This window comes from Amborella trichopoda, chromosome 9 (assembly GCF_054954075.1).
Source record: "Amborella trichopoda isolate Santa Cruz 75 chromosome 9, AtrichopodaSantaCruz75HAP2 v2.0, whole genome shotgun sequence".
Taxonomy (NCBI): Eukaryota; Viridiplantae; Streptophyta; class Magnoliopsida; order Amborellales; family Amborellaceae; genus Amborella; species Amborella trichopoda.
Genome location: NC_142344.1, coordinates 34050976 through 34062874, shown reverse-complemented (window position 1 = coordinate 34062874; position 11899 = coordinate 34050976). Strand labels below are relative to the sequence as shown.

General features: G+C 35.4%; 3 long non-coding RNA genes across 3 annotated transcripts; 2 read left to right on the top strand and 1 right to left on the bottom strand.

Moving 5' to 3' along the window:
- Positions 1 to 2251: 2251 nt before the first annotated feature.
- On the bottom strand, positions 2252 to 11373 carry LOC148780492 (uncharacterized). Its single transcript, XR_016041685.1, has 2 exons — positions 10987 to 11373; positions 2252 to 2629 (listed from the first exon to the last, which is right to left on the bottom strand). It is a non-coding gene; the product is annotated as an uncharacterized LOC148780492 (long non-coding RNA).
- On the top strand, positions 4690 to 10088 carry LOC148780493 (uncharacterized). Its single transcript, XR_016041687.1, has 2 exons — positions 4690 to 5052; positions 9925 to 10088. It is a non-coding gene; the product is annotated as an uncharacterized LOC148780493 (long non-coding RNA).
- On the top strand, positions 8865 to 9355 carry LOC148780494 (uncharacterized). The gene is made up of 2 exons (XR_016041686.1): positions 8865 to 8995; positions 9082 to 9355. It is a non-coding gene; the product is annotated as an uncharacterized LOC148780494 (long non-coding RNA).
- Positions 11374 to 11899: the final 526 nt, after the last annotated feature.

The window sequence follows — 11899 nt, the reverse complement described above, 5'->3', positions numbered from 1 at the left end:
CCTATTCTAAAGACAACATTCCCTATCGAAGAACATGTGGCAAAGACATAACTCGTAAAGTATTTGGAAAGTTCCAACAAGAGGTGGTAAGGTCCTCAAATTGCCTTAGCAAGTTAATATAAGGAAATGATGAATTTGCCAAATATAAGGTGGAAGACATTCGCGGTGTCCCAATCCCTCGACGGTACATTCATCGAATCAAGGAAGAAGTGTACATGCACATGTTTGTTCTTTGAGCATGTTGGAATGCTTTGTTCATATATGCTCAAAGTGTTCAACATGAGGATTGTGTTGAATATTCCATCTAACTACATTTTGAGCCGGTAGACAATGGATGCGAAGAAGGGTGTTAAAGACAAATGTGGTGCTAGTAGTTCGACTATATTTAAATTTCTAAGTTTCATTCGATATCAAGAGCTTTATGACCTTGTAAGAACAATTGTAGAGCCAGTATTAGAAAATGATGATCTATTTGAAAAAGTAAAGTTGAGTTTCTCCAAGTTAGCTGAGGAGGTCAATGCAACAAGAATGTCTTTGTCGAAAACTCATGCACTATCAGGCTCAACTCATTGCAGTGCCACTAAAGATAAAGTATGTTGTAGTATTAGATCAGTTGATGCCTCCCTCTTGTACTCGATCCACCATGTGCACGAGTAGTCGGACGACCAAGGACTAAAGGATAAAACCTTGATGGGAGGAAGGGCCAAAAGCTTCTACAAAAAAAAAAAACAAAATAGCTAGAGGACAAGCCACCCACTGGAAAAAGTATAAAGTTTGCAATAAGAGTGGACATGCCAGGCATAACTGTCCGGTGAGGGCACGTGGGATGTAAGTGCTTGTTTGCTTTATGTATTGAACATAATAATCATGATTGTTTTTATGTAGCTTTTCATTTATCTTCTACTTTACGTATTGGACTTACAATACATCTTTCTCTTATAGAACTATTGAAGACACCTCGAACCGAGTTGAGGCCATGACAAACGAAGGGGCTACAATTGCACAGAGGATAGTGTAAATTGTGAGATTGCATTCGCATCGAGGATATGGCAACTTGCAGGGTGTTCATTTGCACATATATTTATGTGAATATTCAATGAATTTTGCGGCAGGTAAAAGACCTATTTATAGGGCATGTAAAGGGTGACTAATTTTTTGAATTTTAGAGACATATAAATACCCCTTTCTGTAATTGATTTTGGGGGTTATGTGAATATTTAATATTCATGTAATTTTGCGGGCATGTAAAAGACCTCTTTATGGGGGGCATGTAAATGACCTTTTTATGGGACATCTAAAGAACCCATTTTGTGACTTTTTGGCAACACGTGTGACATTTCTTTATTTTCCATGTATGTCATTTACGTGTGCAATGTGGGTTTACTTGGATAGTAAAATGCATTTATATCTTTATGTTGAGCGTTTAATACATTTGTAAAATTTGTATTGGAGACCACTAATTCAATAACTCATAAAATTTGACAATTGGGAGTGTATTAGAAATCACTTATTCAGTAACTAATGAAATTTTGTTTCATCATGCACACACAAGAATGCCCATGACTTGAGAGATGCCTTAGCTCGAAGCACGAAATTATTAAGATGGTGTGTGACTATCTTGTGGTTGCTCACCTATTTGAAAGTTGCTAGGGAATAAGCTAGTTCTAATGTATTATGTCGTGTAACAAATGACGCTTTAGGAAAAAATTAAGATATATAATTGATATGTTTTTCAGAATCAGCCCAACCTGTGTTGTTAAACTAAATATGCTAATCTGAAGCCATTTCACAGGAAATAGCAGAGCCGTGGAGGCTTTGGACCCCTTTTCATCATAAGAGCTTTGTGCCGTCACAAACCTGTTATGTCTGTGACGGGCGCCACGGTTGTAACAGAGCCGTGATGGCTTTGGGCCCCTTTCCCGCCTTTTACCACAACTAGAGAACCACCATAAGAGCTATGTGCCATCACGGACCTTCTATGTTCGTGACGGGCACCACGGCTATAATAGAGCCATGGCGACCTTGGGCCCCTTTTCCCACTTTTTCTTTGGGATGAATGCTGGGCCTGGGCTGATAAGGGTCCTTTGGACAACTCTAAGTTGGTTTTAAATTATAAGTCTATCTTTTATTGTTGCATTGGATTTGAATAAAACATGTCTCTCATGGATCTTGGTTTTGAATGATCCCTCTCTCTATTGTCTCGACCCAAAAAAAAAATGTCATAAACTGAATAATACCAGAAACCAGAGAATTTCATTCACAAATAATTACCATTAATTAAGCAACGACCAATTACAATCATTTACAAACCATTGAAAAGATACAAAGAGGTTTAACACCTCATGAAATAGGAAAAAACCAGATACAAATGAAGCTTCAAAAAAAGCAACCCAATTGTGCTTACTCAACCACCAACAATTTTATTTCTTTTTGCTTCTTCAAGTTTCATGAATTGGTAACAAGAAGAGCTGAAACTGAACTGAAGCTATTACACTCCCCTATTTGGCATCACTCTTCCATTCGAATGATGTAGCGAAGGCCACCCCTTTGAGCATGCATTCAAAAGCCTTATTGATCTCTGAGAACGGGACTGAATGTGTGATGAACGTCTCCATGTGACGTGTACCTTCTTCTTGTATTTGAATATAACCGAGGGAAGATCAGAATGTGGCTTATAATTATCAACATGATGCGCAAAGCAGTTGACTGAGAATTTATTGTTGCCAAAAAGAAAAAGGAAATGCATTTTGTAATCTAATCTGATTTATATTATAGGGATCCTATTAAAGAGAAATCACCATTAACACAATAACTTATCCATTCAACCAGCAGTAACCATTCACCATTAGCATAATCAAACTATTGAAAAAAAATGAATGTAACAACAAGTCCTTTCAACCAGTAGTAACCATGAGAAATTAATAATCCATAAGAGAGAAATTATCAAATGAGGCCCATGAATATAGTAGAAATCTACAAAAAACTCAATACACAAATCCAAGGATGACACATTGTACTATATGGGAAGGTGCAATATAAATGCAAGTACATGATTAATAGTTGGAGATCTATCATTGCTAAAATTTTGAAGCAAAAGTGCTGTGTAACCTTGGATTTGAAACCCGTTGAAATAAAACTCTACATGGTATTCAATAAAAAACATCAGCTGCATTACTAATATTAGTCTCCCTGGATTTGAAACTCACTGAAATAAAACTGCCAAAAGAAGAACGTGGGGTGCTCTGAAGATTGAAAGAAATACATATTGCATCCTTGGATAAAAAATCCAGTCATAATATAAGCAAGCAAACACAATCTTACAAAATATTAGCATGTTTTCTTTACAACTAACTAACATTGATGACCACGTGTTCAAGACCAACTACCAGACATAACGGAGCGAGTACAATCAGGGCATGTATACATAGCTAGTAATTCAGAATGATGAAGCAAAATATCCAATATTCAATTTACAATGGATGTGTCCTGAGTACTGTATGAATTTACAATACTTTTTGTATTCATGTATGTTGGCATATTATAAAGGCCAGTCCCCATGTTGTCATTTATCATCATGATACATCATTTCCTATATATGTTAGGTAAGGGCAGTATGGTACTTTGTACATGCACCACAAAAGTAATTTCTCAAAATTATCCGGCATAATTCGAGAAAAGAAAATTTATCTCCAATCAGAGTGAATGAGATTCACTGCATAACTCATGTTTTAAGCATCGAGTTTTGCAACACATTAGAAACTTGTGATGACTGCAATTTCAATATTGTTGTATGAGTAGTGTTGGTTGACTCATGTTTCCCACATAAGAGTTTAGTACATTTACTATACATGTGGCTACCATCTGTTAACAACTAAATAAAATCATATTTGATCTTACCCAACTTCATGAATCATAGCAAGCCAACATATCAAACCATGACAGTTGTACATCAAGATTAAAGGGCCCTATGGAATGAGTCCTAAAAGATCTATCATCTACCCATACATATGCAGAGCTCCTCTTGACATAAAATATCATATTTGATACAATCAATCAATGGTCATCATTCTTGATTTGTATAGATTTCTACTTAATAAATACCATGTACGAGCTTTGATTTGTTAAAAACCTCTGGTATGGCACCTTCATTTTCATGAGCTCTAAAAAGCTTAAATCAATACTTGCATTAGAGCAACACCAATTCTGGTTTAGCATGCTTGTTGGGTACACTTATCTCATCAGCATGATCAATTGTATAAAAAGTGACTAGGATCAACTAGGCCAACAGAAATAGAAGTGCATAATTTGTTTGACTTAAAGACATGGTCATTATATACCAATATAATGGTGACCAAATTACATGAAACCTTAGCAACTCAAGTTTGATGCACTGTTGCTTTCATTTTCACTTTTTCTTTACCTAGTTTCCTCATACTCTTCCAAAAAAAGGTATAACTTTCAAGAACGAACTAAAAGATACAGCGGCCACTTCATTGGAATGTCTCTTGAGCTAGATGAGGGGACCATAACCCGAGGTTGAAACCTTGAAATCAGCGTTTTAAAAAACGCCTTCGACTCGGAAATCGCGAAAAGGGACCGGATCAGTTAAAAAATCGGAAATCGTCCGGTTCTAGAGAGAACCGGACGATTCCGTACAGTGACTCGCCGATTCACCGTACGGAATCGGCGAGTCCGTAAAAAACACGGGTTGCACAGTGTTCTTCAAGGGATTCTTTGAAATTTGTCATTTTTTTATCATTTTTCTTGTTTTTTTTGGCATGTGATCTGATTAGCAGGCTGTAAACAGCTTTATTCAGCTTTTTCAAGGATTAAATGGTGGAAAAATTTGTTGTTTTTGGATCACGAAAAATTTGGTGTTTAGGGTTTCCGCCTTTTCTGAAAGTTTCATGCCAAATAGGGCATGAATCTTTCAAAATTTGTAGGCATTTTGATCTTAAAGCTGTGAATCAAAACCTTTTGTTACTAATTTGTGATAATCGTTGAGAAAAACTGAGTTTTTTGGAGATTGAAGGCTTCGGTTCACAAAATCAGGTAAGAAATTTGGGTTTTTTTTTTTTTCCGCCATTTGATTTATTTCACGGCATATTTTGAACATAATGAGTTCAATAATTAGGGTTTTTAATCTTTATTGTGTCGAGTATGATTTAAAATTTTCAATTTTACGTAATCTGGTCAATTACAGCAAGAAATTTGAGATGAACACTGAGATGTCTGCGGAACCAAAATTCCGCTGTTTTTTTTTTTTTTTTTCCGCCTTTTGATTTTGTTTTCATGATCTATTAGAAATAATGTGTTAAAAATTTAGGATTTTGATTCCTTATATTGTTGTTTATCAGAAAATATACTCAATTGGATGTAATTTATTCACTTAGAGGTGAATTTTTTAGTTAAAATCGCTTATGTAAAACGACTCTGTGAAGAACAGAAATTTTTTTTTTTGTAACCCATGATAGAATTTTTTGTAATCCATGATTGAATTTTTTGTAATCCATGATCGAAATGTTTGTTTTTTTTTCTTGTAATCCATGATCGAATTTTATTTTTTATTTTTTATTTTTGTAACCCATGATAGAATTTTTTGTAATCCATGATCGAATGTCTTGTAATCCATGATCGAAATGTTTGTTTTTTTTTGTAATCCATGATCGAATTTTTTGTTTTTTGTTTTTTATGTATCCCATGATAGAGTTTTTTGTAATCCATGATTGAATTTTTTGTTATCCATGATGTAATTGTTTTTTTCTTTTTTTGTAATCCACGATCGAATTTTTTGTTTTTTTTTTTTGTAATCCATGATCGAATTTTTTGTAATCCATGATAGAATTTTCTGTAATCCATGATCGACTTTTTTGTAATCCATGATCGAAATGTTTGTTTTTTTTACTTGTAATCCATGATCGAATTTTTTGTTTTTTTTTTTTGTTTTGTAACCCATGATTGAATTTTTTGTAATCCATGATCGAATTGTTTTTTTCTGTTCTTGTAATCCACGATCGAATTTTTTGTTTTTTTATGTTTTTTTTTTTTTGTAATCCATGATCTAATTTTATGTAATCCATGATCGAATTTTATGTAATCCATGATCGAATTTTTTGTAATCCATGATCGAATTTTTTGTAATCCATGATCGAATTTTTTGTAATCCATGATCGAATTTTTTGTCATCCATGATTGAATTTTTTGAAAATTTGTGATTTTTTTTTTTAATCCATGATCGAATTTTTTTTTGTAATCCATGATCGAATTTTTAGAAAATTTGTGATTTTTTTTTTTTAATCCATGATCGAACTTTTTGAAAATTTGTTAATTTTTTTTTTTAATCCATGATCGAATTTTTCGAAAATTTGCTGTACTTTTTTTTTTTATTTCTTTTTATCCATGATCGAATTTTTTGAAAAATGATGATTTTCCGAAAAGATGTGAAAATCGTGATATAGTTTTGATTATCATGATGTATTAAACCCGATTTTTAATTTTTATTGTTTGAGTTTGCTGTAATTTTTTTTTTTTTTTTTCCATGATTTTATCTTTTGAAATATGATGATTTTCCAAAAAGATGTGAAAATCGTGACAAGGTTTTAATTATCATGAGGTATTAAACCATATTTTAAATTTTTATTGTTAAAGTTTTTGTTGAAAAAATTGTATGTTGATGGATTATTTATGCAAAAAAATGCATGTTATTATAATTTTAATACAAAACTGTATTTTTTTTATCTGTTGTTCATGGATTTTTTAGTTGGAATGACTGATGTTAGCCGGCTCTTTGAAGAATTGTTTTTATTATTAATTTTTTAATACAAAAAATGTATGTTCTTGATAATTGAGTTGTAGCCATGTTTGGAGCTTGCATTTTTTATTATTCTAAATGTTTGTAATTGATATGTACGAAAATATTATTGTCAAAAAAGGTATTTTGCAATAACAAATAACAACGAATATGACTACATGAACTACCGCAACATATTATCACTACACATGGTGATTATTTTTCTTTTTGAACTGTCAGGTTAATTTAAACTTTTTACATCTTAAAACAGTTGAATCATGTCAAGATCTACAGAAGACCCTGCATGGCAACATGGGGTCAGACTTGATCCCAACAAGAAAAACAAAATTATTTGTAATTACTGTCAAAGAGTGATAAGTAGTGGGGTACCTAGGTTCAAGCAACACTTGGCAGGGGTTAAGGGAGAAGTTTCTGCATGCACTAGTGTCCCTAGTAATGTAAAAAAATAGATGGTGGCAATTCTTAATGCTAGCAAAGGTAAAAAAATTGCCAAATATAGGATGAATGAGGAGATAGCTAGTTTATATACACCATCAAGCAGGAATGATACAGAAGAGCAATATAATTATGACCTAGAAGAGCAATATAATAATGAGCTGGACATGGCCACAAGATTGAGTTTACATGAACAATATCAGAGGGAACGTGGGTTTAGAATGCCCGGTGGGTCTAGCTCAGACATGCATGGTGGGCCTAGCTCCGATATGCATGGTGGGCCTAGTTCAGATATGCATGGCGGGCCCAGCTCGAGCATGTATGGCGGGCCCAGCTCAAATATGTATCAAGGAGAATCAGTTGTTGAAGAAATTGTTTCTAAGTTACCTAGGAGTGCCAGTATAGCAGGTCATGGTCGTAAAGACCCATTTCTCTCAAAGCCTAAGTCACAACAGATGACCCTAAAAGGCATGGTTAAAGGTACAAGAAACATGTTAGGGAGATATGTTGGTAAATGGTTCTACGATAAAGGGATTCCCTTTGATGCAGCCAATAGCCCATATTTTCCACCTATGATTAGTGCAATCCAGAGAGTCGAACCCGGGGTAAAACCCCCGACGGCATATGAGCTCAGTGGGCCAATATTAGATGAAGAGGTAGAGGAAGTTAAAAAGTGGATTGAAGAATATAAACAGAGTTAGCCAAGGACGGGAATAACTCTCATGAGTGATGGTTGGTTGAATAAAGTTAGCAAAAAGGAGTTTTTAAACTTCTTGGCCTATTACCCAAAAGGTACAGCTTTTTTGTCTAGCAAAGACGTATCAGGGACGAAGAAGGATGAAAACTTCTAAGTACGACTATATGATCAGATAGTGGAGGAGGTGGGAGATAAGCATGTAGTTCAGTTTATTACGGACAATGCGCGTGCATGTGTTTCTGCGGGCAGCAAGTTGATGGATAAGAGGAAGCATCTAGTATGGACCCCGTGTGCTGCACACAGCATCGATCTTATGTTAGAGGAAATCGGTGAGATCAAAATTGTGAAGGAGACTCTAGATGAAGCAAGGTTGGTGTCGAGATTTATATATAACCACTCTAAAATATTATTTCTGTTTAGAGAACACTCTAAGAAAAAAGAGATATCAGGCCTGCCATAACCCGCTTTGCGACCGATTACTTAGCTGTGGACTCCATTCGACAATCTGAAGGTGCATTAAAGAGATTGTTTACTTGTGAAGAGTGGTTAAATGACCGCCTCTCGAAGTTCAGTACCGGTATAAAAGTGGACAACATAATCTCAAATAGGTTGTTTTGGTCTCGATGTTCCAGTGTTGTAGAGGCCACTGCCCTTTTGGTCATGGTGTTAAGAATGGTGGATGCTGACAAGAAAGCTACCATGGGTATCCTTTATGAAGGTATTGAGAGGGCGAAATCAGCTATTGGGGAGAAGTGTAATTTTGCTAGCAAAGTGATCGAGATTATAGAAAAGAGGTGGAACACCAAATTTGGACGTCCAATTCATTATGCTGGTAAATATATATTTATATCATTACAATGTTTCAGTTTAAATCATTTTTTTATGAAATTGTAAATGACATTTTTCTACCTATATATTTTTTTGGTTACTACTTCAACCCAAAATTTTTCTATTTGACACCTGAACAACCCCACAAGATTATGGAAGGGGTCAGATAGATTATTGCAAGGTTGAAGAGAAGCCATCGAAACCAAGTAGCAGCAATACAAGAGGTATTATTTAATGTTTGGGTAAGAACTTCATTGAATTGTTATATTTGTGAGGAATAATGCACTAAAACGTAATATATTTGTTTTAGCTTGCTATGTATAGGGATGCTATAGGATCCTTCGGAACTAGACTTGCCAAAAATTCTCGAACTATGATGGATCCAGGTTATCCCCTCGCTAATATTTTGTTTATTCATATATTTAATCTTATGAATTTTTCTTGCCCTTACAATGCTTTTTACATTTTAATCCAACTGAATGGTGGGAGATATATGGTACTGATGCACCTCACCTAAAGAGGATAGCAATCAAGGTGCTCTCCCAGACATGTTCTGCTACTGGCTGTGAGCACAACTGGAATACGTTCCAATGGTTACACACTACTAGGAGGAATCGACTCGCTTCTGAGAAGCTTCATAAACTAGTCTACGTTCATTATAATTTAAACCTCAAAGAACGACAAATAAGAAGGAAGCTTGAAGACTATGGGCCGATAGACTTAGACACAATATTTGTCACAGACACAGCAGATCAATGGGTAGTAGAAGAGGAGGAGCCAGTGTTGCACAAGAGAGCGTTCCTTGAGGCTATAGGTGATGAAGATATTGAAGAAAGTGATGAGCAGCATGAAAGAGGAAGCAGCCAGCCAATGTATCCACAATATGTCGGTGATATTGCACCTAATGAGGGAGAGTGGGAAGGGGGTCTAAGAGAAAATGAGAGAGATGATGATTCTGAGGCCACCCTATCCCAGCCATATTATTCACATATCGAGTCCCAACAGCAACAGTGTAGGGATGAGCACGACAGTGCAGGTGAGCATGAAGGATGGACAAGCTTCAGGGATTTTGGATTGAGAACACAACAAAACACTAACACTCAGGGATTTGGGAATAGTCAGACGCCCGCTAATATCGATGATTCGTTTTTAGATCGAATCAATGAATTGTCAAACGAATTCAATCAATGGCACCAGCGTGACCAAGAAGAACAACAACGTCGTCTATCATTTTATTTTTAGATCGTATGTTACTAATTTTATGCTTTATTGTAGTCCATGTATATTGATATACTTATTCCATGATAATTCTATGTTTATCCTTTTGTGTGATGTAAATTAAATGCTGAATGGCGGTTCATGCAGGGAAAGAACATATCAATATTCGCATATTCATTCAAAAACATGAAAATTCTTAATGGAGTACCCTCATTTCTTATTGAATTCCTAAAAAACAATATTTATAATGAATTTTAATAATTTTTTCGGATTTTTTTGAAGCTTTATTCTGACCGATTCACCCGATTCCCGATCCGGATCGTCGATTCGCCGATCCGGATCGATTTTTTGGGAGCCCAATCCGGGTCACCGATCCGTTTTTTAAACCATTGCTTGAAATTCTTGAGCCATTTTCAAAACAATGTTAAATACCTAGCTTAAGGTGTACAACTACTTTTGGTTCTTTGTTTCTAGCAAGTAAATCAAACGAGAAATGGAAAATCAGCATTAAACAAATAAGGCCAATTAAAATTCCGTAACTTCTAAATCTAAGAGTTAATATCAAGTATCCATAAATTGGGCCCTAATAAACATGTATTTGACAGCATCACGGACCTCCATAAGAAGTAAATCTTGCAATAGTGAGTGAAACTAAATTTATCAGAGAAATCTAAATCAGAAAACATTCGAGCTCAAAATCGCAAACCCAAAATTGAATCCAAACCCAAAATAAATCACCTAAATATTTTTAATCCAAACCCAAAATTTCCTCTCCCGTATGTAATTTTCTCATCCATTTTCTGTGTCTGTGATTTCTCCCCCGTTTTTTGTGATTTATTAGGAAAAAAACGTAGGGTCTTATTTGAACATTTCATTTTAGGATCTACTAAAAACTTTTGGGTTCTTTCTTGGAAACAAAATCGGTTTTATTCATTATTTGCGAGTTTATTCAGAGATTGGAGGTTGGTTTCGAGCAAAAAAAATCACACAAACTCACCCGAATTGATGCCCTAAACAGAGCCGTGTGTGGCGTCTGTGGCAGCAGCTTCGCAGAGAGATGAGAGGTGTGTGTGGCGTCTGAGGCAGCAGCGCAGAGAGATGAGAGGGCAACGGGAGCTTCACATAGAGAGAAGGGAGCAAGCGAGAGAGGGGACCTTCGCAGAGCAGTAGATAGGGCGAGCGAGAGCAAAGGGACGTTCGGAGCTTAGAGGCGGCTAACGGGTGAAATTTTGGTCGGTTTGAAGCTTTTGAGGCAATCGCAGCCTTTCGTTCACATGTGGTTTTGGAGCTGATCTCAACCGTTCTTTTGATTTAATTTGAGTGGAGGGATGGTAGTGTGGCGAGATCACCGTTCTCTATCGTTGGGAAGGCATTTCCCACTCATGGAAAAAGTTATTATTAATAAGTTAATAACGTTATCACTCGTTCACGTTAATGAGTTACTGGTTATTAACATTAAAGTTATTAACGTGTTGTTAATAAAAATAAAAATAAAAAAATATCTCCTTATCTTCTATTTTTAACTTCCATATTTCATGAGACCTAAAAATTGAAAATATTATTTATAAGCCAAAGGCTTCAATTTTATCTTTCCTATAAGCCCCTGAACCATTTTGACCATAAATTTTTTACCTAAACAAACACTAAAATGATGCCTTATTCAAACTCCATCTCTCTCTATCTAAAATTCTATCTCTCTTCACTTCTTGGTGAGTTTACCGGCCAAAGGGTTTAGCTTGAGCTCGAATACGAGCACACCTTGTTATGTGTGAGAGAGAGATGGAGTTTGAGTTTTAAAGAGAGAGACGATGATGTGAGAAAGGAAGACAATGATGTGAGAGAGAGATGGAGTTTAAAAAAGAGAGAGAGAGAGATAGAGTCATTTCATAAGTTGTTGAGGTCAATAATAC